We start from the raw sequence: 27200 nt of genomic DNA on the forward strand, positions 1-27200 counted from the left end.
AGACCATTAACCATGGGGAATGACGGCAGCAGTTTGTGCAGGCAGTCCCGGTGTCAGTCAGCAAGGCCTGACTCAGTGCCAGGTGAGTTCAAGAGCAGATGGGGTATATGCTGCAATGGCAATAGGGTGGATTTTCTGACAAAAACATCTGAGACTTATAATGCATACGCGTTAAAACCTCGAGGTACCCCCAAGCTCTGTAGAACTGCATATATTGCTAAGATGGGGGCAGGCTATTATTACTAATACTGATGCTTTTAGGGAATGAATCAAAATATAAGGAATCAGTGAGAGAAAGAGACTCTTATACTGGCCGTGAACTGTTAATTAGGCACTGGCGAAAAAGTTAGTGTTTATTTCGGGTACTTCAAACCCAGAAAGCTGTTGACACACTGGAAAGAATTCAGGGGAGAATGACAATGTGTATAAATGTCTGAAGAGATTGATTCATGAAGATTAAAAGGAGCTAAATGTGTGTTTGACAAGCAAGGTGACTGTCATGTGTGGGGTGTTCAAGCACCATGGCAAGGGAGGAAACTGCCTTGGATCCAGAAAATAGAACTAGAAGGAATAGGACCAAGTGAAATACAGGAAGTTTTATGCTGAATATGTAATAAATTGGAGATTTAATGATCTGTGTAGTACAGTCTTCCAGTTGTACTGGTTGCTCCACTTAGTATTTTAAATCACCTACAAATTTTAAGTGCTCAGTTCCCATTAATTTTAAAGGAATTGGGTGTACAGCTCCTGCAGACAGCTTTGTAAAACTCATTCTTTCTTCACTGAGGCATTTAAAACTAGACTAGTGAAATTCTTTGAATATACTAAAGCAGCCACTCTTTGACTGGCCTGGATAGTGACTGCATAGTTGGCAGGAGTTTTTCCCCATTTCTAAGAGTTCTGTCCTATGAAAAGTGTTTCAGCTTGAGCCAGGAAAGCATTTATTCACCTATTGCTTAGCTTTACGCAACTGAACAGCAATCTTGAGGCCAATGAAGGCTGTCAGTAAGACCTTTCTCAAATGCTAAATCCAGGCTAGACAAATTAAAACCTGATGGGATGAGCTGTAATAGTCCCGATTTCATGCTTTTTTTCCTGGTCTGTCTGATTCTCTGGTGCATTGAGCGTTTAAAAGGTATCTATTTTGTATAATCCTGATTTGTCTCATTTGCTAAAACTTAGTTTGGCTCTTTCTGTATTGGTCCGATCTGCTGCTGAGCTGGGTTTCCCCATATATGCTCTGCATGTTTCCTGGACAGGGAAAAGCTGGGCACAGAGAGGGAATTGGCACCTGCCAGCTCAGGGGTGCTGGTGACACCCGGGGTTGCATCCACATGAGAGCATGGAACAGACAAATAGGAGTGCCTCTGTAAAGCAAAACCCTTGGTGCTGTGTGGCCCTCTCACACATCCTCTTCTCTTGTCGCTGACCTGCAGGTGAAAGTCAGTGTTATTGCCATTGGTTACGCTGGGTTGCAGTTTTCAAGATTTTTTTTCTTGTAACCATTAGGGTTAGAAACTTTTTTCAGTAAAGCAAACAATATGAAACCAAACCAAAGTACCTGAGACTGTAATGTAATCACACCAGTCCAGGACCCAGGCACAGAGACGGGACCTGCTTAGAGATATAATTCCCGAGTGTGGGAACTCTGGAGGCAAAATTCAAAGCAAGGAGGTCTGTCATGCATTAAATATATTTTCACATGCAACCTGCATACCCTCAGTCTCCCTTTCTCCGATCTTTGCAAAAGATAATTCTGTTCTGTTTACTTATGGTTCATTTGCAGTTCTTTTCACTACTAAATTATGAAATTATTCCTCTGAATACTGCCAGGAAAGATAATGATATCCAAGATCTCAGATTAAAAATTAAATATGGGTATAATAGTTATTTTTACTCTGATAAATATTCATGTGTAGTACATATTACCGCAGGATTTTTCCAGAAATGTATAGAGATGTGTAAGCATCATTCTTATTTTATTACAAAGCAAAAATTACAAGTGCTTTAGGCAGATTTATAAATACACACTGCTAGACATTATTACTGACGGTGATGGGATGATGATTTTGAAATATATGTCTACTTTCTTTTTTTCTTTCAATTTTTCTTTCCTTGCTTCAGAATTTTTAACTATCAAGCTTATAAATGACCTGAATAACTGGAGTCCACTATACCATGAATAAATGCAGTCTTACTTAGGTCCTGGCCCAAGAAAGCTTTCCTATTCAGTAAGGACCCTTCAGTAGGTTCATAAATGCTTTGTAATATCAGATGCTTACAGAAATCAGTATTGTTGACTTCCCATTTATCTTCCTCTGCAGACATGCTTTTAATCACTATTATCTTTAAATATGGATAGTTTTTTCCCACTGCCAAAATATGCAAAGTTAGGTCAACGCCTTTGAATCAAATTAGTGATTCAAAGTATTTTTGCATTTTCCTCTTAGATACGTAATTTTATTTTTCAAAATCCGTTTAGCATATGCTCATGTTAGAGAAGTGCAAAGGCCCACTTGAGACTGCAAAGAGATGGACCTCACAGATGATACTGTTTAATAGTCTTTGTTTATTAGCTTGAAGTATTTAATTTCTCATATATCTGTTGTATCCTCTCTAACTCTAGCTCTCCTCTATAGTAATCAATCATTATCTTTGCAGTCTCTTTTTTTGGGTATTAATATCAGCAATACACAATATTCCAGTACAGAGCAAAGTGTATTTAATGGCATGAAGGTGTTTTGAGAACTTTATGCCTCTCCTCTCCTTACATAGCTCATCATTTTTCCTTTTTAACTGCTATGGAACAGAAGTTTCATTACCTTGTTCCAGTGACTCCTGTGTCTTTATTCTGAGTTGTTGCAGTTAATAAGACTATAGTAGTGTGTGTAATGGCTGTTCCTTTCAGGATATATCCATTAATATGAAATTTTAACTGGCACCTTATTGTTCCTCCACTTTGCCTTCTGAGTCCCTTCTGAAGCTATGTACAGTTTTGTTTGGTATTGACAGCAAAAGTCATTGCAAGTTATCTTCAGATGGTATTACTTCATTTCTCACCACCTTTACTTTATAGTCTATTTTCTTCAATTGTTGAACTGTCTATTCGGGTTCTGCTTCAACCAAGTATCCCTATTTTCTTCTCAGACTGAGAGGTAGGATATGGCAGCTGCTACTGCCATAGGTCACAAGTTTCAGGATGAACTCCATGTATTTCAGGTCTGCTGTACACATCCCATTTCCCTCAGAAATGCATTACTCTGGTGAAGGCATTTTTTGCTGTTGAAAATTTCACTCTGAATCAAAATGCTAAACTGTGAACTTTGCAAGAAGTTTAAAAATAGCCATGGAATGTATTGTAAAGAAAACACTTTGAAATCTCAGCCAAAACCAGTAAGTTTTGTCACTCAGAATGTTTCCCCGTTGCTGAGGAACGCTAATTAAGCTGTCAGTGGCAAGCTGAACCTGCAGATAGGGAACATATTTAGCACAGATTTTCAGTGAAAAGAAGCCAATTCCTACCACCTCCTTCTCTAGGAAATGGAGCAAGCCCATTAGTATCGTATTTTTCCCACTTGCTCTCATTTTCTTCCCAGATATTGAGAGTCGAATGAGACAAGATACACTCATATCCAGATGAACTTGCTGTCTTGACTTGTCCTAAGGACTTCTGTAGTCTGTGGGAGTGGCCATGTAGTTTCCAGTTAGCGGTGAGAAACATTTGCAGATTCATCTCTTTTCTCTTAGGACTCTGACATATTACAGACAAGGCCAAGTAATAACAGTGGTCATTTAAAATGTTGTATAGATATGCAGATGCACTTTTTGAGTAGCAAGAGGTCAATGATATTACAGTGGTATCCCATGGTAAAAGACTAAATCAACTGCTTTCTCCAATAGATCAGTTGACTACTCTAGATCATTGAAATGTTCCTATCATTACCAAGATACAAAGTGGAGCATCCCAGTTTGCTCAACATAGTGTCATCCACTCTGACTGGCAGCTTGGTGCTCCAGTAGTTTATGCCCTTGTGTGCATTTGTATGTCCTCTGCCAGCCTAAGATCTTCAAAACCTTAATAGCTTTTCAGTTTCTCACTGGATGCAGATGAATTATCTGAAATTCCAAGGTAAAACCATACTGTGGTGCTGAGGAGGAAGAGGGGCCAGTAAACTGGTGGCAGACAACTATGAAGGTACCCTGACTCATTTATTAGGTACCAAATGCTGTACCCTCATTTTACCAGAAACAGAAATTCTGATTCCTTTATTGCTGCTTTCTCAGCTTTGGTATCTTATGATCTGACACTGTTTTTCCTTATCTACCAGGCAAGGTGCCAGTCTGTCAAAATTATTTCCTTATCAATTTATTGTTTACTGCTTAAAAACCACTGATACAATTTTCGTTTGTGTATATTTAGTGCTCCAGGAATAAAACAACAGTTTTTTCTGACCTGAAATTTTGGAGGAGGGAGAACCTTGGGAAGATAAAGGGGAGATATAATAATTCTCTGTGGTCAAATATGGAAATCAAGAAAAGGATTAAAGATTATTGACAACATTCAAGTAATATAAACAAGCACAGCTCTTTCAACTCACCTCCTTCCATCGTGGTCAAAGAAATAACATTAGGAGTACATCAGTGATGACAAAAACAAATCAGAGATTTATCCGTGGTATTGGTGAGAGAGAGAGGAGGTGGGGTTCAGTGAGATACTTTTTAAGACTTCTGTAGGAAAACAAAGTACTTTTGCCATTTTGTATTTGGGTGACCAGAGGTGGTGGTAGAATGTGTGTAGCCAGCTGTCCTGTGAACTACCTCAGAAAGTCCACAGACCTGCTTGGTGTTTATTAGCATCCCTTAGCAGACAAAACGTCGTCACCATGCTGAGATGTGCTAACACATTTGGCACTCACAATCTCTGACTGCCCCTGAGAAAAAAATCTGGAGAGCTGCAGTGCTTTTGAGATGTGAATGCTTCTAAGCACATAAGTCCCCTGGAAATATCAGCAGAGCCATCTGAATGAAAGGCACATTCACTGCCCTTCGCTTCTCTTGCAGCTGATCACTATGGGATAACTGTGTTTGCAAGTGTCAGGTTGGCCTGTGAAAAAGCAATTCTCTCCCGGGTAATTTTGGCAGAACAACCTGACCTTCAAGAAACCATGACTAAGGATGGCCCTTTATCTTCTTGTCACCCATTACAGCATGCAGTCTGTGACTGAATCATATAATGGAGTGATAAAATAAAGCCCAGAGATTCACTTCTGAAAATTACTCTCATATAATAACAATACTCAGCACTTAGGAAATCTCCAAGCGAACTTGCTTAAAGGTGATGTTCATGTCAGTAGAAATGTGGAGTCATTTAAAAGCTGATTCTACAGCAAAAGTATGTCAAGGGCTGAGACGAGGTTTGAACACAGCTCAAGGAACTGATGGAAATTCAGGGTCAAGGAGCAAAAAGCTTATCCCTTCCTACCAGGAATTTGTGGAGAACTGCAGGCAGTGAAAACAGTGAGCCAAAGACATGACAATTTTTCCAGTGAGACAGCTGTGGAGATGGTACATAAGCAAATAGTCAGAGAGCATGAACTAGTGGGAAAGTGACAACGAGGAGGGAAATGACATGGTTTCTGTGTCAGTTCCTGGATGTTCAGAGGTTGCTAAAGGTTTTGAGAAGTGTATATGCTGTTCATGGACAGCCAGTTAGTGCAACTGTGATTTTGGCCAACCAAAGCTTCCTGAAATCCAATTCAAATGAAAGTCTGCAAGAGAGAGTTTGGTCCTTTAAAGTAAAGGTATCTTAGCGACAGCTAGTGATCTTGCATGTGATTGTATATTTATCCCAATATGGCTTTTATTTAAAATGTTCTTCTGTAAAGTCAGAGGTGACAGAGGATTTTTGTTGTTAGTGTGGTTGTTTCCTAAATTGTCTTTCTTTTTAAAGATATGTGGAAATAATCCTTGCTCTCATCAGCAGGCACTCTATATGCAGGAACTAGCCAGAGGAGAAATCCCTCAGCTCCCAGCTGCGTGAGTGGGAAAGACAGAAGAAGACCTACTCGGTCAGCAGGGGTGAGTAGAGTTGCTACAATTCAGTTTTCAAAATAAACAAATAAAAAACAAAGAAAAGAACAGTAGGTTTGGAGGAAACAATTCAGAACAGAAGAATGTCTTTATTTTGTTGGAAAGTCTTTTAGTCTTCATTCTATAATAAGATCTATGCCAGGACCACAAATACAAAGCATCTGGATTCAAGCATTGCAACTTGAGCACAACTACATGCTTCAAAGTCTAGAGAAGTTTATATTTGCATCTTACATTTTGCTTTCAGTTGGAGTCTGTTTACACTGTTCCTCCTAGGAAAAAGAAGCTTTAAATGCACGCACAGACCTATATTTTATCCATTTGAAGGCTCTTCATCGCTTGCACTACTCTACCTAAAGCCCTAGAATCAGGGGTCAGTAATGAGGCCCTCATCTGTAAATGTATAGATCCTCAAACATGAGTTGTAGTAAGTTCCTCTCAAACTTCTTGATTTCTAGACTCATCCCCTGTGTGTTTGGTTTAATTTAATATCCGCTGCATGATTTGTTATAATCTAGAATATTTCCTCTTAGCCAGTAGATATGCAGAAGTTGGAAATGTCTTGGGAAATGTTAAATATCATTCCAATATCCTGCCTCTACTTATCAGGATCTGATCCAAAAGCTATAAAAATTGATGGATTTAGACTATCAAGCTATATAGCTTATTACTATTGCCATTATTACTAAATTATGCAATATATATTGCATATTTCTCACAATGATTAATGTTCTCCAAAGTGCTAAATACATTTAGAATGTTGTATAAATAATAATAATGAGAGGAAGAATAGCCAGTCTGTCTACATTAGATTGAAATAAAGAAGAAAAGAAAGTACAGGATTATTGCTTGTGCCTATCTGCTAACTGTATACGTGATGTGGGACTCTTTGCCCACGTATAGACTCAAACAAATAAATATATCAGTGCGTCAGTTTTCCCTTATGTAAAATAGCGGTAATAACATATACCTCCTAGGGGCACTGCAAGTCAGTGGTGTTTGTAAAAAGGATTTTCTATCTTTAGATGAGAGGCACTTTAGAAGTGCAGTGAATTAGTGTTTTTCTCAGTGACACTCAATAAAATGTTCTTTGATTAAGAATCTCACAGTTCCTGAGAAATTTATTGAATTAAAATGACCTGAATATCCAAGAGGACTATGATGAAGCAACTTCCTTTCTAATCTCTAGGGTTGCTAAATGATATTCAGGGTTTAGCTGAGCTATTACATCTTAGAGCAATAGCTGAAGACAGCTTTGTGACATTTCAGACTTTTATGGGGAGTAATCCCATAATACTATGGGGCTGGATGTCAGTTCACACTGTGAAAACCTCATGGCTCAGAAAACAACTCACCCTGTGACCTATAGTGTTATTGGACATCCGCCAAACTGCAGTAGCTTACAGTTAAGCATGCAGTTATCTCAGAACAAAATGTAAAAAAGGATTTGTTTTCTTTAGTTTCAGCAAAAGGCATCACTGTGCCTTTTGTGGTATAGCTATACTAGTAAGTTTTTCCATACAGACCACCTTAAGAAAGTTCTTTATAAAGTGTCCTATAGACATTGTTTCCTCTGCTATATATTCATTGTAGAGGAACATCTATGAGTATGAACTGAGCTCAGGTGCCTTAATAATGACATTAAGCTCCTGGTTGCCCACTGAAGTCCATCTCAGGTTGATACTGACTATCTGATGTTGAGAGGAACTGTGAGCCTCCTTCCAATTCCCAGTAGACAGTAGTTGCTGACACAATAAATTAGATTCCTTTGTTGGTTATCTTAGTAGACAAGCAAAAAACTGAATGGGAAAGGAGTAACATCTGGTCCTCTGGCTCCAGGAGAAGGTACCTCTGGGGCAAGATGGAAGTACCTTGTCGGGATGAAGTGAGGAAGCTTGCAATGCCCATTCATTTCAAAAGTCAGTTTTTTCTCCTCATTTTCTTCCACTGCACTTCAAGTTGCTTTACATTCATGTGCACGCCTGACACTAAACGGCTGCAACAGTGAGGATGCTAATGACTGGTTTAATTGCAGGGTCTCTCTCACCTCTGTGTTAGCAGTTTGGATTGGTGTGACCCAGTTGTTGTCACAAGCGGATGGCTGTATTTAAACCTCTGTGGGACATGTTTGTAGGTCTCAGTTTAATTTCAAGCAGAGAAGCCATCACTTTATGTGGTGCTAGTAGCAGTCCCAATAGCAAAGCCAGAGGCTGAATGGACATAGAAAAGAAGAAACCTTTTGGGATAGTTTTAAGATATATTAGAGGGGTAGTGTAAAAGCACTCTTTCTACTACTTATCCTGTGTTGTGGATTTTATGATGTTTGGTCTCCAAGGCTAGCAATATTGCTTCTGTTACAAGTTAAGTGAGTTTCATACATCCCAAAATAGACCCAGGAATTCCTAAAGATTTGTGAGGATAGGCTTGGTGTCATGTTATCCCATTCAGTTCTTCATACCCACCCTCAGGCTTGTTCACACACTGGAGGATAAATGAGGGTGTTTCAGAACAAGGAAATTAAATTTGCATTTTATCTCTGATCCTTCATATTTCCTGCAATTTACAGTTCTCAGGGCATGGAAAGCCTCTATCCAGACTTATCCTACTTAACTAATGTGGGGCAAGGCAAATCCATATTTTGTCTTAACCTTTAACGAAGGAGATTCTTTCAGAAGAAGTCTGAGTATTAGATGAGAAGAAAAGTCGTTCTGGAAAGCGAGCTGGTGGCATGGGGAGTGCTGGTATTTCATTCTTAGCCCTACATATATGTATATGTTATGCAGCTATAGGCTGTGCATCCGACCGGGTTACGATATAGCTGTCCCTCAGTCTGTTTACACACTAATTAAAAATTGTAGCAAAAAACTGATTGTGTCCCAGGGCTGTGTTTGTGCACTCTAACTTCAGGAGAGATAAGACAAGGTGTAAACAGCTCCCCTGACTTGTATACAGGACTTCACAGAAATAAGGAAAAGGTGATTCTAGTAGCTGTTTGGTGGCTTATAAGTTTTACTAGGAGAATACAGTTCTTCCCTCTGGAAGTGAATTTCAGTCACAGTCTAAAACGTTTTGATGGGGGAAGGGGAAAAGCTGGATTTGTTCCTTACAATATTTAGTAGCTTGAAAAATGAGGGCATGAAGAATCACTAGCAAATATGTTTTTTAGGTGATGTTCTATTCTGTCATGGAAAGGGGGGGGGTGCGGGAATAAGAGAGGCACTGGGCCTCCCTGCATAGAAGTACCAGTTCTTACCTCTAATATCATACCATATGCACTACCGTGTTCTCCCACAGTTTCAGGCCCTGAATACTTTGTTTTGCAGTGATCACCAAGAGCAGGAATATAAGGTGCAAGTCCCAAACAACAGAAGCACAGAAATGTCTCCGTTCTGGAATAATTGCACAGTGACAACAGTGCCGAGAGGGAGTGACCACAGGCAACACACGGTTGATGGAGAGTGGCCTGTTTTCCTATAGTCTGCCTCTCTTCCTATTAAACAAAATGCTTGGTGAATCACATCAGTGCACTCCAGCCAGGAGACACTGAAACTCACAGTGAACTCCCCCATGGACTTGATATGATTTTAAAAAATATATTGCCCAATCAGTCAGTTGGTATTACTATGCATAATCCCAGAGAGTTGGTATGTGTCCATGTGTCACTGCACATTTGCTTTAGACAGAGCTCTAAAAGCAAAGTAAAATCAAATGCTGTTTATATCACAGTTATAAGGAAGATAGTAGACATGTGAGAGAGCTAAGGAAGGCAACAAGGGTTCCTGTGAATCTCTGGGTACTGTAGAAGTTCACTTTGTCTGTAACTTTGCTGAAAGAAAATGCATTACCAGAAACTTATGAAAGGGCTGTACTTCTGATAAATTCCCTCTCCTCCCCTACAGTGCTGAGGGAAACTTTCATAACAAAACTTAAAGCCAGACTAAATTTGTCTTTCGTACATCCTGCCATTGAGTACCTCTTTACAGTTTCAAATCTCAGTCCAAAAACACTAAAAGAGGATTATATAGTAGTTCATACATGTATTTTGTGACTAAGTGCATGCATCCAGTGCATAGGGACACACCGCGCTACCAACCTCATATGTTCTGCTCAGGGCCCATTTTGAAGTTGCAGTTGCAGTTCTAAGTGAGATGTGACTAAGGGGGAAAATAAGGATTTGGTTCTGATTATATTGCCAAAATGTCCTGATGCATCCCACCAGGCAAGTGTTAGGCCTCCCAGTATTACAATGGAATATCATCTAAGACATTAAGGTTCAAAGAGATGAAACGGCTTGTAACACAACTTTAAATAAAAATATATCCTTTGGGTTCAATAAATGGGAATTACACCTGATTCATAATTTTTCTCCTGACAAATTACATTACACAAAAAAAGCTATGTAAAGAGAATGTTGATGTGGCAAAACTGGCTCCACAAAAATTAGGGAATGCCAGAATTAGGATGGCCTGTACAACCTAAATTTAAGTCCCTTGAGTATTATAACTTCACCATCCACCCTGCCTTCTTGTTCTATTCTCGACGTATCATGCAGTTTCTGCCTAGTCCAAGTTCTTTGCTAGCAAAGTCCAATTTCTTCCAGGTACGTTTTCCATTTTTTTGACCAAACACTTCCTATCTGTGCTGTCTGCGTCCTGCCCTATATTCCCCAGTTAGCTCCCATCCCCTGTTTCTTCCTATCTCTTCACCCAACTACTCCATCCTTCCACCCTCCTACATGCAGTTCCTGTCTCCTTCTCAAGTGTGTGGATCTCAGTCTTTTCCCACCTCTTCTCCCGACTCTTCGTCTTAGTCTCTACCTTCAAAATGTTATGATTTATATGGCATTTCTCACCTGTATTGGCTTTGAAAACAGTTCTTCCAGCAGTGTACAAGGCTTGTACCTGTGTGCATGTAGGAAATCATGTGTGGTCCTGGAAAAATAATGGTGAAAGTATGTGAAGTTGCATTGCCAGCCTGACAACCACAGAGAGGTCACTGCTGACTAATGGTAAAGATGTAGAAATCCTCTGAAATCTTCAGTTCACTCTTTATCTGTGTGATGATTTGGTAAATTAATTGCTGAAAGCTCTGTTCGCTTATTTTTCGTAGTCCCTTTAAGTGGATCAATGCGACTCAGCAGCAGGAAGTATACTGTTTTTCCTGCTGCTTTTGAATTTCAACATATGGCAGTTGCATTGATCCGTTCTTTGTGTGCAGCCTTTTCTATATCACTCAAGCAGACATCATTTGCAATAGGATGACACTGATGTCTTCTTCCGTCATTTTGTGGCCGAAGTTTGGATGATATGTAGCTATAACGCAATTGTATTTTTGGTTTCCTCTTATCCTAAAGTAACCTGAACTGCAGCCTGTGAAACAGCTGAGAGGTAAATGCATTCTGTAAATAGCTTTATTTCATTAGCTGACATTAGTTTTAAGGGTGCTCTGTTGTCATTTGCCTTTTTGCAGCTGTTGTATCATGTGCTGGGCAGTTTCACAATATATGTCAAATAGAAGTGTATCAAATGGCTGAAAACTAGAAAGCAGATGGAGGTTAGTTTCCTCTTTTTCTTTAATTATGAATTAAATTTTGGAAACATAGGTCCCAACTTTAAAAAAAAAGGTTCCTGCAGAGGTGTCCAAGAGCAGTACCTGCATGCGTATTGGAAATGACATGTGGTGCAGGAGGAATGGCATTTTAAACATGTAACGTTGCATCACTGGCCTAGTGACCAGGGAGAGGTGACTGTGCTGGCTAGTGATGATTAAATAGCTTGGGAGCCGCTGTTTCTTTAGGCTGTGGAATTGCAAGAGCAAGAGTGAGGGGGGGTAGGCAGCGAACTGGAGAGAGCCTGTCGCGACACAGGGCAGGAGGCGCCTGTAAGGACGTAATGTGCTCCCTGCGCATGTCTAGAATTGAGCCTGAGAGCTGGTTTTGAAGAGAACTGAAGTTTTTATCAATGGCCTTTAGTTGTCCTCCTCTTTATTTTTTGTCACTTATGTTCAGCTTTTTGTTTTGTGTTTTACACACACCGACTTTTACAATCTAAACAAAGCTAATCTAGCCACAGTAAATTCTTGAACATTTTCACTTAGCTATTCTGCAGACCTGATAATTTCCTCCAAAAAGGCAGTCAGTAAAGAATTAGGAGTGCTATGGTCAGATCTCCTGTTATTTCATTGCGTGCACAAAACACAGCTACAGAACATTTACTGGCCATCCACGAAGTATTACTGCAAATACTCAAAACTAAACTACCAATTCAAAATAAATGAACTGAATTATTTTGGTGGCGTAATATAATCAACTCTTTTAAACATGGTTTTTGCCTTCCTGGTTTGCAACATTTGGTAAACGTCAGTATGTGCAAATTCTGGGGCTCCTCAGAGTTTCCAAGCTCTTTGAGACTTCCTTGAGACTTAACTTTTCTCCACAAAACAGATGGACTTGAAAAATGGCAGAATGAATTTCCCGTCGTTGTTTTGCCAGTGCGCTGAAAGCTGTTCATGATATGTTAGTCTCTGCGCCCTTTCATTCGTAGGTGCCTCCACTGAGAGTGTCAAAAGCGATAACAAATAATGCCAGCTGCACAGTAATTTTATTGAGAGTAAACAACATCTCGGGAAGAGCAGGACTAAGGTCAACTAATCATTCGCAGAAGTCACCAAATAAGCACATTACATCACATTTTCATAAAGCTGCACAAGTTATTTGTTGTGAGTGAATTATCCAATAAACTTTGGCCTTGAATGATCTCAGAACAGGTCCTAATTTTCGCAAATATCTCAGCCACGCAGATGAATTCATAATGTACATTATCAAGAGGACATTACCAATGCACTCAGCAGAAATGCGCTGGTACTTTACCATGTGCAATTTATAGATTGCCTCTGAGCTTGTCCCTTTGATTCTCTATCCTTTAGGGAGTCTGATTGTTCACATGAGTTTCAAGCTGTGATTGAACCTTTAATAAAAAGTAATGAGCAGGGAGGAAGCTCATGGTGCTGGGGGAGCCTAGGCAATACTGCAGTCCATAGGGCAGCCATCCAGAAGTGGGTCATTTAGGCAGACTCTCGGACCCCGTTGACTCCCAGTCCCATGTGAATTATGGCTGGGGCCTCTCCAGGCCTGGTCCTGCATTAAGGTGTTACAGAGGAAGCAGGTGTGGGGATGGAATTGGCACTATGAGGTGCTGGGGATGGGGTAGGAATAGAGGTGGGGAGAGGTGGGGAGCTCTGGTCTGGACACCTTATTTCTGAGGGCATGAGCAGTGCAGCAAATCCTGCTCCACAACTGGCAGCATGAAGATGCAGTTAGCAAACTAGGAAAAAGAAAAACCCAGAGCAAAGTCCCAAACAGTGCATCAGAAATCATGTAATTTTTTAAGTTTCATTCAGTCTGGATCTAATTTCTCACATCTGAAGTTGGCTGCAGCAAGCCAGCTAATCAGCCATCAGCAGATGTATCACATCACATATGAAAATCTCAGTGTACTGTACACTCAGGAACAAATTTAATTTCATCACACATTTTATGAGGTGAGTGAGCAATGCACTACTGTTAAGACACAACAGAAGTAAACCTTCCCACATGGTGGGTGTCATCACCTCAACAAGACCTCAGATGTCTTGCTTCCAGTTTTGCGCTTTCACTGTGAAGCCTGGGGAAAAAGTAGAATTATGTTTTCTTGGATAGCACGTCCCTCCATGTCTCCCTGAGTAGGTAAAGTATCAGTGCTCAACAGGTAGCAAATAACACTAATAATTCATATAAAGCAATGCAGCCTACAGATTGTTTAAATTTATTCTCAGCAACTAAAACTTTACAAGGCATATATCATCTACCTTCTTCTTTCCTGAAGGAACCCAAAAACCTGAGGCTGTCTCTCAGCTGAAAATTGACAGCCTTCAAGGCACATAGTGTGCTAGCTGGGAACCCGGCCCCAGATTGTGAATCCTGCAGCTCCAGCCCATCTCTAAAGAGAGTTGCTTCTCCCTTCTTGTACTGAATCTGCCTTACATTCAATATATATAAAAAAACAATCCCAGACTAGCCAAATACTGACCTTGACCATAGTGTCAGTTAAAGGAGAAGCAAAGGACTCCCCACAGCATGCAGGATCATTTATCAAGGCACCCTTCTGTTGACCATGTTCCTTCTAAGGAAAATATCTTGATCTCAAACTTTGTTGCTGAAACTTTGGGAGAAGTTTGGACAAAGCTTGGCAGTGGAGGCTTAAAAATCCTCAAAGTAGTTTAAAAAGTCTGCTACTTTACAATGTCTCCTTCATAGTCCCAAACAATTGTCATGGTGGCCACGCGGCTTCATAGCACCGTCCTCCCTTGCTGTGTGATTCTTTTCAGCTGCTGCAGTCCCCGCCAGGGGCAGTCATTTTACATGCAACATAAATTCAGATCCAACATAATGAGATCTTATATGCATGCAAATCTGTGATGTTCTGCTGGCTTCAGAGGACATATGCTTGCTTATGTCAACCGAGGAGCAGGCGTAGAGACCAGTAAAGTGTATTTTAGAGATTTTTAATGAATAACCTCCATAACTCATATAGTGGGATCAAATGGGAACTGCCAAACTTTTCTTTAAAACTCCTAATACTTTAAAGGTATGTATATTTCATGTTGTATAGATATACATGGAGAGAGGTTGGCGTGTGGGGGAGAGAAAGAGAGAAGGAGATTAATTCTCAATGAATATTCTATTAGATTTTTCTTCTTTTATGGACACTGCCTTTCAGATCTGGAGTGCACCTCATTTCCCATTTCCTATTTTCTCATTCCTCTCTGATGATTTGCTCTTAAAAAGGAAAGTGACAACTAAATCATCTTCTGCCATTTCCTTGCTCTGTTTTTGCCCATATTATTTCCCTTTGCTGCCCTTATTCTTCTTATCAATTATTAATTAATTATTAATTCTTATTTAAGCTATGCACAGAATGGTCTGTCACATCCTACACTTGAGAAATAGCTGCACAATATAGCAGATTATGTTCTGATCCAAGCTTTATTTAAGCCAGTGTGAAATTTCAGTAGACTTTGGATCAGGTCCTAAACACTCCTTGCACAAAGGTTCTCCCCAGTCAGAGAACTGCTTATATAAAGGTACGCCACTGTGCCCTTAAAATATTGGTTTTCCTTCCTTCACTGCAACTTCATAAAACTGAAATCTCTGGAAAATATGTCTGTGTCAAGAACATACTGTGTTTTGTTATAGCATATTTTGATGATTGCGTTGATTCTTCCCTCCATAAAAATGGACAATGCTTAAAGATCAGCAATGTGCTAGTTAACACAATAGAAGCTCTGGTCTTGTATTTTTAGCTCAGCTTCTTAAGGAAATTGCTTAGCTTCCCATTTGCCTTAGTTTACCCATATGAATCCAGGGCATAATGCTTTTGTGAAGTTTAAATGATGCATGGTTTTTAAGCACCTGAAGTAAAAGGGATTATGTAATGGGAAAAATATCATTTTTTCTCAGAGGGAGAAAAAAATCTACAGCATTCTCATAGGTCTGATGAACAGAAACAAAAAAGGATTTGCTAAATATAGGCTTAAAGCCAACCTTGAAAATGTTACTCTTTGTTTGGGCTCTGATAACAAACACACTGGGTTCATTATTTCAAAGAAATTATGTAATGAATGAGAATCTTACCCATACTGTACTTATGCTTCATGGTACATAAATCAAGCAGATTGCCTATTAGACTTGTGTCTCTCCAAAAGAGCAGATGCAATCTCACTCTAAATATATTGTGAAGACATGTCCTTCTGGGCCAGAACACTCTGTCCTCAGTCAAAATCTGGGCCTATAAAAAACATTGCAAATGGGAAGGTAGTCTGCAGCACTAAGACACCCCTAGTCATGTTCATCCTGTAAAGTGAGGTTTTACTGCAGGAACCTGCAGATGCAGAATTAACTGATTCAGTGAGCAGGACACCATGCTGTGAAGAAGCCTCAGCATAGAAAAAGACATATGATTGTTTCAACCATTTATAATGCATGACAAATACTTTTGCCTTATAACTATGCCACATTTCACTAAATTGCATGCTTGGTGGTTTGCTGTGATTCTATGATGGCATCACTCGCTGTAACCACAAACCACAGTGCATTGACTTTGTTTCCATGATTCCACTGGTTTTGTTGTAACCATACTCTTTGGCATTTCTGCAGTTTCACCAAAAGGAAATGCTAACCTGAATTTAACATAGAACAGCTCTTCAAACTCTTATTTTCAAATTTTTTTAAAGGCATAGACCTAAAGGCAGTACTTCTGTCTAGTGTAAACCTCATTGCAAACATAACTTAAGCAGCCCCTCCTGCCCTCCTTAGTGGTGGCATTGGACTTTATGTCACCCAGAACTGAAACGCTGTATGGCTTGGTAGAGGTCCTGGGCCAGCTAGCACTTCCAACTAGTTGATTTAAATGTGGTTGTGGTTGATAGTGATGAAGTCTAGTAGTTGCTCAGCCTATTATTTCACCTTTATTACTACAGATGAATCATGTGATAATAATATCACCCTGTGAAATGAGTTGGTGGGCATCCATCCAGCTTCTATGGCAGAGAAGGCCAGGCCAGGCAGCTGTAAGAGAAGCTTTCAAATCATGATTTCAGTGGGCACAATCAGAATTTGCTAGTACTTGAAAGCCCTTATAAAATAATATTAACAACATGTAGGGTGGCAGCATGTTTTAAAGAAAGTCAGTTCTCTGTTATCTGTAATAGTGGAGGTCTGAGAAGATCCAAGTAATATAATAATTGAGGTTATATGCATACAATAGATTGTAGCGGAGAGCATGGTGGGCAGATATCCAAGTGGTGCTGCAGGGAGCCACCTCGGGTTGGCCAGACTGATGCTGGCCATTAGGTTATAAACTCTGCTGGTCTTGGGCAGGCTTTTCCCTGAGCCATTCCAGTACCTCTGCCCTGTCCTCTTCAGCCTATCCATTTCTGGGTACATGAGGCAAAGTCACCCATGTTAGTGCTGAATGAAGCCAAGACACTCAGATTTGTTGGGATTTAATAGCTCAGTCTCAGCTCTTGGCACAGCTGTTTCTTCTAGTGGAAACAGTATAGCTTCATTTGTGAAGGCTGTGCTCTGCAATGAGCCAGAAACCACTTGGATTTCTCCAAATCCATGGCATGACTTGTCTGTGCCAGATAGGCTGCCCACAGAAAGGGAAGGTTGAGAGTATTGTTGTTATGTTGGCAGGGAGAACACAGTGTCTCATTGCAAGGATGAGAATGCATTGCCATTTCTTAGTTAAATCTGTTCCATGGAAGAACAGAGAACTTCAGTTTCAAGCGCTATTTATCTAGCACATTTCAAGAGCACTGATTAATTCTAAAAGATGGAGGAATGGGCTAAAGAGAGCTACAGTGAACCAGGGGTGTGATTTGTTCCAGGCAGCAGTGGAATCACTAGCTTGATTAGTTTTTGTGTCATCCAACTGCACTGTTTCAATAAATTAGAGCATTTTTATGACTGAATTGAGCACTGTGGTGCATAGTCCACTTGTGTCATATAGATAGTTCCATATATATCTCCTGCCAAGTACATAGTAAACAACGGCTATGGATATCTACATCCAGCTGGAGTAGCTCTTTGTCCCCATTGTAATTTGTGACCAAAGTAACAAGATATGCTGTAAGAACATATACTAACACTATGGCATATGTTTGGCTTTTCTGAAAGAGCATCCTCTGAAATTTTGCATCCGCACACACATACACTCACACACATGGATTCTCTCCCTCTCTGTGGGGTTGTACAAAGAGATATGAACAACATAAATCTTCCCATTCCAAGAATCTCCTGGTATAAAGAAATCCTTGGCTAGAAACAAGTCTGTGTACAGCGCTTTTTCAAAGCAGCAGAGTTCTTGTTTGAACTAGATAAATAACCAACAGGCCAGATGCTGATTTGATCTTTCTCTATTTGCAAGTTTAATTTTAAAAAGATCACTAGAATCACTGTATAGTATTTTTCTCCTTTTTCTCCTAGAATTTAGCAGACTACTTGAGAATCAGGAATAAATATTACCATCAGCACCTGCCTTCCTCAAATATGCCATATGCTATTTTTGTGTGATTATATGGTGAGCGAACAAGATCTTCTCAGTTTTGTTTTAAATCTGATGATTTCCTAGCTATGGAGAAGCTAATGATTGTAGAGGGCTCTCCAAGAAATCCCATCTCTGTACCACCAATGGGACAGGACTTGTTGGGAAGGGAAGAAAGTGGGATTCACATCCCTTCCTTCTCTTTATCAGTAAGTGAAAGACTGCAGCTGCGTGACCTGTCAACCTCATTATTTTTTGGAAGTTTGACATACACTTGGGAAGCAAAGGCAGGATGAAACCCTCAGCTGGCATAAACCAGCTAAACTCTGTTCTCAGAAATGAACCTTGCCAGATTACTACATCAAGGGATCTGACCTAAAGTCACAGGATTTTGTTACTGGAATGCACTTCGAACATTTTTGGAGTGTATTCCTTCTCTTGAAAACTCACTTCAAGTTTGGTGATGCTCCAGAAAGCATTTGCAAAGAGTGTTTTTTTATTCGTCTGAGATCAAGTAGACAGGAAAACTCAGTGGAGTTGGCTGGAACTCCAGAAAGAAAAGACCTTGTTTAGGGGAAAGGTAAACACTTGTGCACTGCAGTTGCCTTTAGCTGGCAGAAAGAAGGGGAAGGAGGCTGGGGAATGAATGATCAGAGCCAAGGTGTTTTGTTTCTTTTTTTTTTTAATCATTGTCACTGCTGTTATTGTTAAGTAATACAGGGATGAAAGCAGCTCAAGCAGCAACTTTGGAGGGGAAGTGGAGAGAGTCAGCAGATGCTGCAGACAGAAGACCAGTGTTCACCTACAAGGCAAGAGTTGGATAGTGGCTACTTGCAATTTGGCTCCTGCCAATAGATGTGGAGCAGTCTTGGAAAAGCTTCTAAAAGCTGGCTCAAGGTGTATGGTCTGTGTGTTTATACCTACACGTTCCTTAGCTAAGCAATGATTCCCTTCTTAGACTGTTTTTTTTTATTTTTTTTGCCCATACCCTCTGCCACCACACACAGATGATGCCTGTTCCCCTGGCTCCCATATCCATGGAGTATAGAGCACTCTGCCTGGTGATGTTGTCATGCTTATCTGGTGATAAAGCCAGTGTACATTCAGATCACTGTGTACGTGTCTGGGATGCCTTTGTATCTAAACTCAATGTTGATCCTATTTTTTACATAGGAAAGGATTTGTGAGGGGGGCCAGTAGTTCACTGGACTGATTTATTTACTCAACATATTGAAGGGTCACAGAGAAATTACATTATTGCAGCCTGTTAAGAGCTTTAAAACTTGTACTTAAAAATGACTTTTGTTTTATTGTGCTGGACACCAAGCAAGACGAATAGCAAAGAAATGCATGAGTTATACCCAGAGCTTTTACTACATTTGAAAGGAGAGAGGAAAAGCACAGCATGACTTGACTGCAGCAGGCTTTTTCTACCAAGGTTTAAGATTGCCACCTAGACCAGTTCTTCTGAGATTGCCCTAAGCTTGATTAGCCCTGTAAAACTGGCATTTCTAGAATAAATAAGGCTTCACATTATATTATCAGGATCATTATCATAATAACTGTTTGATTGTCTTTGTGTGACAGAGTGTTGGTTTTACACCATGAAGATACAGTAACAAATTGTTTGGAATGAAACATAATAATGTTGTAATTTAGAATAGGACTTCCTTCATTTAACTTTAGGCATCAAAAAATTAGATGTCTAGTCTAAGTCTGGGCTCTCTTTGTAGCCAGTGAAGAGAGATATGCGTCTAGAAGATGATTCATCCCATCCAAAAATAGGTGTCTAGGGTTGACTGGATGTTTTTCCTTTTGGAGATACCTTTTCCTCTCCACAGATTATAGAGGGAACCTATATAACTAACTTGGACAGCATGCCTGCCTTTTAGATGGCTATATGTATGTGAGAGGAGTCTGAAGTTTATGACCTGAAGCTGAAAGGTGAAGCTTAGATTTTGTCATCCCAAATTATGTGAATACTCTGCGATACAGAAATTTCCAGACAGTGTAGAATAGCCTTAAATGTTGGCCTAGGTACACAAACAGGTAAGTTGTATTATAACAACTCTTTGATCTGTTCTTCAAGTCCTTTAGAGTCGAGAGTGTTTAGATCTAGGTTTTGTTCCAATTTACCAGTGAGATATGCTGACCAAGCAAAGCTCAGATAGGTATTCTGAATAGTCCCAAAATCTGTGGGGCTTTGGACTTAGGCAATATGACCACATGACAACCATAGGACATGTATACAGCAACGTAGAAAAGAAACCTGAAGCTCCTCCTTTTAAGGACATAGGTGTTCAGCAGAAGGCTGCTTGAGTCATTCCTTCAGTCTATACAAAACCTCTTCTTTAAGTCCCTAAGGCCACAATACTCCACTACCCCATCTTGTCCATTATGGTGAAGCCCTGTTCTTACGATAAGGTTAGACATTTAAATTTGTTTTCACTTTTTTCCCAGTTAACAGTAGAATGACAGCTAGAGTCTTTGGAAATTTATTTGTTTTCTTCTTATGGAAAATGCCCACTTCTTTATATCCAAAGCAACACTTGTGGGTCAAGAACTTGCACTGATCCATTCAAAATGATTTCACAGTGCCACTTTGGGAACTGCTGTGTCTCATGCCCTTATTTTCTGTGGTCCAGAACCGTTGGCTGGACTTCCTGCCCTGTAATGCACTCCTTTCTTCTTTCTTGATGAACAGAGATTTGTCTTCAAAGAGTTGCTTGCTGATGTACATCCTAGGAGATGCATTTGCTTAGACTGCCTGGGTAATGCAGAAGTGCAGAAGGAAAAAAGCTGTGAAATGAAAATTCCAGGAAACATTCTGGAGATATTATAATTGCAAAAATTTTTTTGTTTGTTTTTGATGGAAATACTGGTATTTTTCCATGGGAATCAGCAGCTTGGGCAAGGGGAGGAATGTTTAGTTAAGAACTCTACTTCACATTGATAATCTGTTCTGACAGAAAAAAATGGAATGTGAAGGCAAATTGAAACAGAATTTGTAAAATTCCATGTGAGTCTCAGAGTTGCTTTATATGAGAATGGAATTCAAACTATCCCCCAAATGGATCTGGACCAAAGGTCTACAAAAGAGCAGACAGAAACTACAGGAAAGTGCAGGCCTTGGTCCCACTTCAGAGCTGGTCTCTACCTTTAGAGTGGCTCAAAACAAGGGTCTGAAGAAATAATTTGCAGTTGGTACTTCATGCTGCTCTGACCTCAGTCAACAGAAGCAGAGGTCAAGTCCTGAACATCACAGATTGGCTTTGTCTCTTCTTGTGGTATATTCTCTCCATGTCAAAAGGTATTTGGTTAGAGTCCTTCTTTGTGGCTTCTCTATTACAGTCAAGGCTTTGGATCCTGTGTAGTGTAATCAACAGCAGTAGATAGTAAAGAGAACTTAATTCCCAAAGAAAAAAACAAAGGAATGTGATGTCTGTATGCATTACAGTACTATTTCACTCTCCACTGACAAATGTGGGTGTATTTGACAAAAACTAGGCTGAACTATCTGTATGCTGTGAACCGTCAAAAAAACCCCATAATACAAATGAGAGAACTGAGACTCATTGGGGCCAAATGCTCTATGAGTGGTCACATTAAGCAAGCTGTAAAGGTAAGAATACAATCCAGTCATGCAGATCCCATGGTCCCGTCCCTCAGGCAGTATAAATAGATGCAATCTGTGGGACCTGGGCCCATTTACTTTTATTTTATTTATTTTCAGGTTTTAGCATCCAGTTGTGTGCCCTAATCTTCCCTTATAAAAGGTCTTGTGTGAAAGACCTGGCCTTGCAGAGAAGTGTGTGATCTCTGATGCATGGGTGGATGAAAGGGGGCAGCAGTGTCTTAACTCTGATAGATATCTCTCCTCACTCAAGAGACACTAATTGTTTTGTGGGATCTGAGCTATGGCATATAGCATGCTTTTGGATCTTGTGAGAGCCTCTCAAAAATATGATTTCCCACTGAATCTTCTAAGACGCAAACAGACAATAACTGTAAAGTATCATCCACATTGAATTTATTACATTGACTTTTTATCACCTGGAGTTTTACTAAAATATTCTAATTTCTCTGTTTTTATCACTAATTAAAAATTAAGTCGAGCAGCCCAACTTTTAAATGTGGTCCCTTCCTTTTAGCAATTAGTCCTGTAAAAATCCCTTTGCACTCACTAATAGCTAGCTAGTCTCCTCTGCTAGGCCAACAGAATAATTAAACTGATCCCTATATTAGGCTAACATTCACATCTTCTTTCTGCTTCGTCCCAGATACAGAATAGCCCAAGTGGCTATTCCTCTCCTTTTAACATGGGGATAAGCTAGGCTACCAGGACCATGCTGTTTCTCTCAAATCACCACCTAATCCCTGTGATGATACCAGACCCAAGAATGGAGTGAATGACAGAGAAATTGATAATGAGGAAATTAATCATACAGATAGAAATTCCTTAAAATTAGATGTTGCTTTATTGTTCTTTGTGAATGATGATGCTTTTCTGACTCAGAGAAAGATGTTTCATAAAGTTTTCCTTAACTTCTTCAGCAATGCTGTGAGCTTGTCTGCATGGGGAAAATTAGCTGCAGCAGCTAATGCTGGACTGAATTATTGCACAATAGATACTCCCATGGTCAGTAGGGCACATTGGCAAAGCTCAGAGTATCGACTGTGTCTGCTGCATTTTTCAGAGATGAGATGCAACATTGTGTCAGAACTTCTACATTTTCATTTTAATCGCTACTGATATTAGACTTGCTCCCTGCGCAAACATGATTCTAGGAGGATGGTGATTTTTATTCCAGACTAATCACTCTGGCTTTAGAAACACATTCATTATTTCAGAGTAAAAGTGATCTTTTGTCTGGAATGCAGCGTTAGCACAGAGAGTTATTTTGGTCAGTACTCCATACAGAAAAGCTTTGCGTCATATAGGTCTATACCAATTAGAGATAACCCTGAACCAAAATTGACTTGGTCTTGTGGATGAGAATGAGGTATCCTTTTGCTGCCCTCTTTCTTCAACTTGCAAACATGTCTCCTACATATATTAGTTTAGTTACTTACACTTTCATCCAAAGAAGTCAACACTTTGAAATGCAGTGATATCCTTAAAATCAGATTATTTCTGAAAGGCTCAGTGAAGTCAAGGCCTCTTGAATATATAGCCTTACTAAATCTCAGCCTACAGCAGATTTATTTCATTATCAGACAATTTTTAAGGATGGTTTTGCATAAGTATATAAATAACATGCTCAGACTATTGGTCCCAGCAGATTTATATCCTAGAATAGATCTCCTGGCTTAACAGGTAAAGATAATTATGTTTTACTCCTTTGTACATAGTGGGATTCATTTTCCATTGAAAAACACTTATTCTTCCTCGGCGTGTATTTAAGATGGCTGTTCTAATACAGAAAAAATATCTGAACAGTTTTGATGACCATATTGCATTACGATATACTGATTCTAAAAAAGCAGCAGGGTGTCTCTATGTTCCCCCATGGTACTGTCTTTTAAGGACTAGTGCAATCTGACATTAGGAGCATAAGGAGAATATACAATATTGACATAAAACAAGAATCATCAAACAGAGACAGCTTTTCATGCAGCTGTTTTTATTCAAAACACTTTTTATTTAATCTCACAGTGCCAATATCTGAGCATTATTTATTGTGTTTATCATAAATATCTTAAGCCCCAGCTAAAGTACTACTCAGCATTAGAAATTAGGTATGAGAGAGAAAATAAAATGCAAAAGAAATGATAGGTCTTCACATTGGCAAAAGATGAGCAGCAGGTGTCTTAATGATCCATACTATTGGATGTATTCTTTGCTGTTTTTGTTAATGGTCTGGAAAACTGGGTGAGCAGTGAGAAAATCTGCATTGAGGACCAGGGATGACTATGAAAACCTTTAGAAGAATCTAGGAAAGCAAGGTGGATAGGAAGTGTGGTAGCAAGTGGAATCTGCTGTTTTCAAATAAATATAACCAGATTTGGGGAAGAAAAAAACAAACACAATATGTCAGCTACTCTTAGTAGTTGAAAATTAACTACTCTGAAATGAGGAGTGGGTCATCACTGCTGACAATGCAAATCTCCACTTAAGATGCAGAGGCATTCGGAAACAAATTGTGTGAGTACTATACAGTCCAGGATGGAAAACAGGTCCTATAAATATTATAATGCTGTTTTATAAACCAAGCCTATCGGCCTATCTGAAATACTGTATTCATTTTTCACTATTTTCTCTCAGATATATTTTGCAGAAATAGAAGGGTCCAGAAATGGGACATTAAAATGATTAGATTACAGTGTTCATAGGAAGAGAAATTGAAAAGATTGGAACTGTCATTTAGGGATGAAGAAAAAAAAAACAGTAGAGAGAGGTCAATGTATAGAGAGGATAACTTTTTTTCTTTGGGTTATTCTTCTAAAAAAGAATAAAAGTAATGTAATTAAAAATAGCATTTAGAACAGATCAAAGAGGACTCTCCTCCACAATGTGTGGTTAATGACAAGATCTTCTTGCTACAAGATATAATTGAGGCCAGGAGTCATCCTATGGGGAAGTTCTCCCGTAATTGCCCACTTCTGTGTTTCTTTCCTCTTCTCTGGGAACTTTTGGTCCTGTCCACTCTCAGAGGTTGGATATTGAAGGAATTGGTGCCCTGTGATTACCACTACAGTCTTCCTAAATTCTTCATAAACCCTTTATATTTGCACTACAATTTTTTAAATTGTAGTTTCATGTACAGCTAAAAATACTGCCACTCTGTAAGGAATTAGAGCAAACTAACTGCAAGGAAGGAAGGCACCTGCCAACACATTTTTCTTAAATCCCTCTAGGTATTTGACCCTAAACATGACCAGCTAGAGGGCTCAAATTATACTGTTTTTCACTTCCCTTCTGTGGATTTGAAACTTCAAGACTGACATTAATTAAGCATCAGAACTACCCTTATGCGCTAAGCATTATTAGACTGATACCTAATATAACCTTTTCAAGGTCGCGGTGTAAACAGCTGTCTCTGCCAGTGATAAATCGGAGTTTCTCTTGAAAACTACTCTGTTTCTTTAGGCACTAGACCACATCCTTCCACCATAAAAATCTCTTTCTTCTCTACGCGCTGCAATCATTACAAGCACCTAAAATCATCTTGCAGTCTCTGCATACTCAGACACCAGTGACCTGTGACCAAGATTTTCTGACAAATGTGTCAACTCACCTTTGTCTTTTACCTCATCTTCTAAATAAATGGACAATTCAAGTTGGGCCAAACATAGTATAGAAGAGAGATCTGGGACGGGCAGTGACTTAGCATCATCTTCAATCTTACAACTGTCTTATGGAAACTCATTGCCCCTGCTGACTTAGGAACAGAAAACAGCATTTTTATTTACAAGAAGAAGCACTATATAGTTTAGAAAACAGTATTGCTAAGGTACCAACACCCATATAAGCCAATGAAAGATTCACATTGACCTCGCTGAGCTCTGCAATTTGTTTCTTCACTCTGTAGGTGCTTTAGCAGTAATAGCATGGCTGAAATGACTTCATCCTCATTTCAGTGGTTCAAGAATTATGTTTTTCATTTCTATGGTACTTCTTAATGCAACCATCTAAAAATGCCTCTTGTTCTCCTCAGCTATTTGCATACTGACCAGACCTTAGGAACACAGTTAAAGATTGCAAGGCAATGAAATTATCAACTTGTCTGCATGAGTTCTTGGTTATAGTAGCTAAAATTATGACATGCTTTTTTTTCCTGCTTCAAAATGGAAAATGTAAGCTAATAAGCTTCAGAATGTTGTCAGAATGTCATCATTTTCAACGCTTCCGGTCATTTTTGTTTGGACAGGGACCAGAGTATGTAAGTGATAGACCAGAGTATTTAGGTGATCACTTTGAGTAACCTCTGATTTTTCCAAAAGTGAATGTTCATTGCTCATTAAAAGCTCAACCCCATTAAAATAACAGCACTTGGATCATCCACGGTCAGTAATCCCTTTAGAAAATCTCAGTGTATCTTTTCCCTTGATATTTTTTGCTCTGATTAAATTCCATTTTTCTTCTTACTCTTACTCCAAAAGAAAGGAATGAGGCAGAGCATACATGGGTCAGAGAATTGGTAAAGACTGGGATGCTTATACCACTAGGGTCCTGACCTGACTTTTTTCTCAATGTGATTTTACAAATTGATTTACCAGCAACGGTCAATTTTCAGCTGGGGGAGACAGGTCTTAAGCATAAAATCAAGTGCAGTCCGATTCATAGTGAACAAAGGTATGTGGAGGTAGCACCCCTATCTTCTCTTACACCAGCTAGCCTCCTATAGGAGTCTCAGGAAAAGGATTAGGCACAAAGCAGACATTTGTTGGACCCTTGGTTTCAGGTCCGAGGCAGTAGCAGTGGCACAGGAGATATTTGCATTGTCACTTCTCCTGTTGTACGCTGGATAAATAAGAAGAAGCACTCATGAGCATTTAAGTCACTGAGAGGAAAGAAAAGCTAAAGCAACTCAGTAGGGATTACATTAAAAAGAATTGATTGAATGCTATATGCACTGCGAGTACTTACAAGAGATCTTCTTTTTTTCTTGCAGCCTAATTTTGGTGGAGTGATGTATGTAGGGTCTCTTCCCCCTGCTGGCACTGCTCTCCAGAAGTACTTTGTCACTCCGTCTTACAGCTTCATGCTACAAACCCATCACTTTCTCTATCTTCCAGCACAAAACCTATGAACAGGACAAGGTTATCTGGGCTTGCTATTTTTTAAAATCCTCCGCAAAATGGTTAAGCAGGTTGTTGCTTCAAGAAGTGGGAAGATTTGGCTCTGTGGTGACACCAGAGAATGTCAACGTTATTAGTACAGACTGGCATGCCCCATAAAGTTTATTTCAATGATTCTTATCATTAGAATTTTATAGTAATTACATATTTGTACTGATGCACAATAGGGTGTGTATAGTCTATAAACATTATATGTGTACATGCATGTATGTAACTTTTAAGAGA

The 27200-nt window shown here is 39.5% G+C and overlaps 1 long non-coding RNA gene across 1 annotated transcript; it reads left to right on the forward strand.

Moving 5' to 3' along the window:
- Positions 1 to 27200, forward strand: LOC136991147 (uncharacterized). The gene is made up of 3 exons (XR_010883188.1): positions 1 to 82; positions 5981 to 6078; positions 26789 to 27200. It is a non-coding gene; the product is annotated as an uncharacterized lncRNA (long non-coding RNA).

The sequence above is a fragment of the Apteryx mantelli genome, chromosome 1 (genome assembly GCF_036417845.1).
Source record: "Apteryx mantelli isolate bAptMan1 chromosome 1, bAptMan1.hap1, whole genome shotgun sequence".
NCBI classification, from domain to species: Eukaryota; Metazoa; Chordata; class Aves; order Apterygiformes; family Apterygidae; genus Apteryx; species Apteryx mantelli.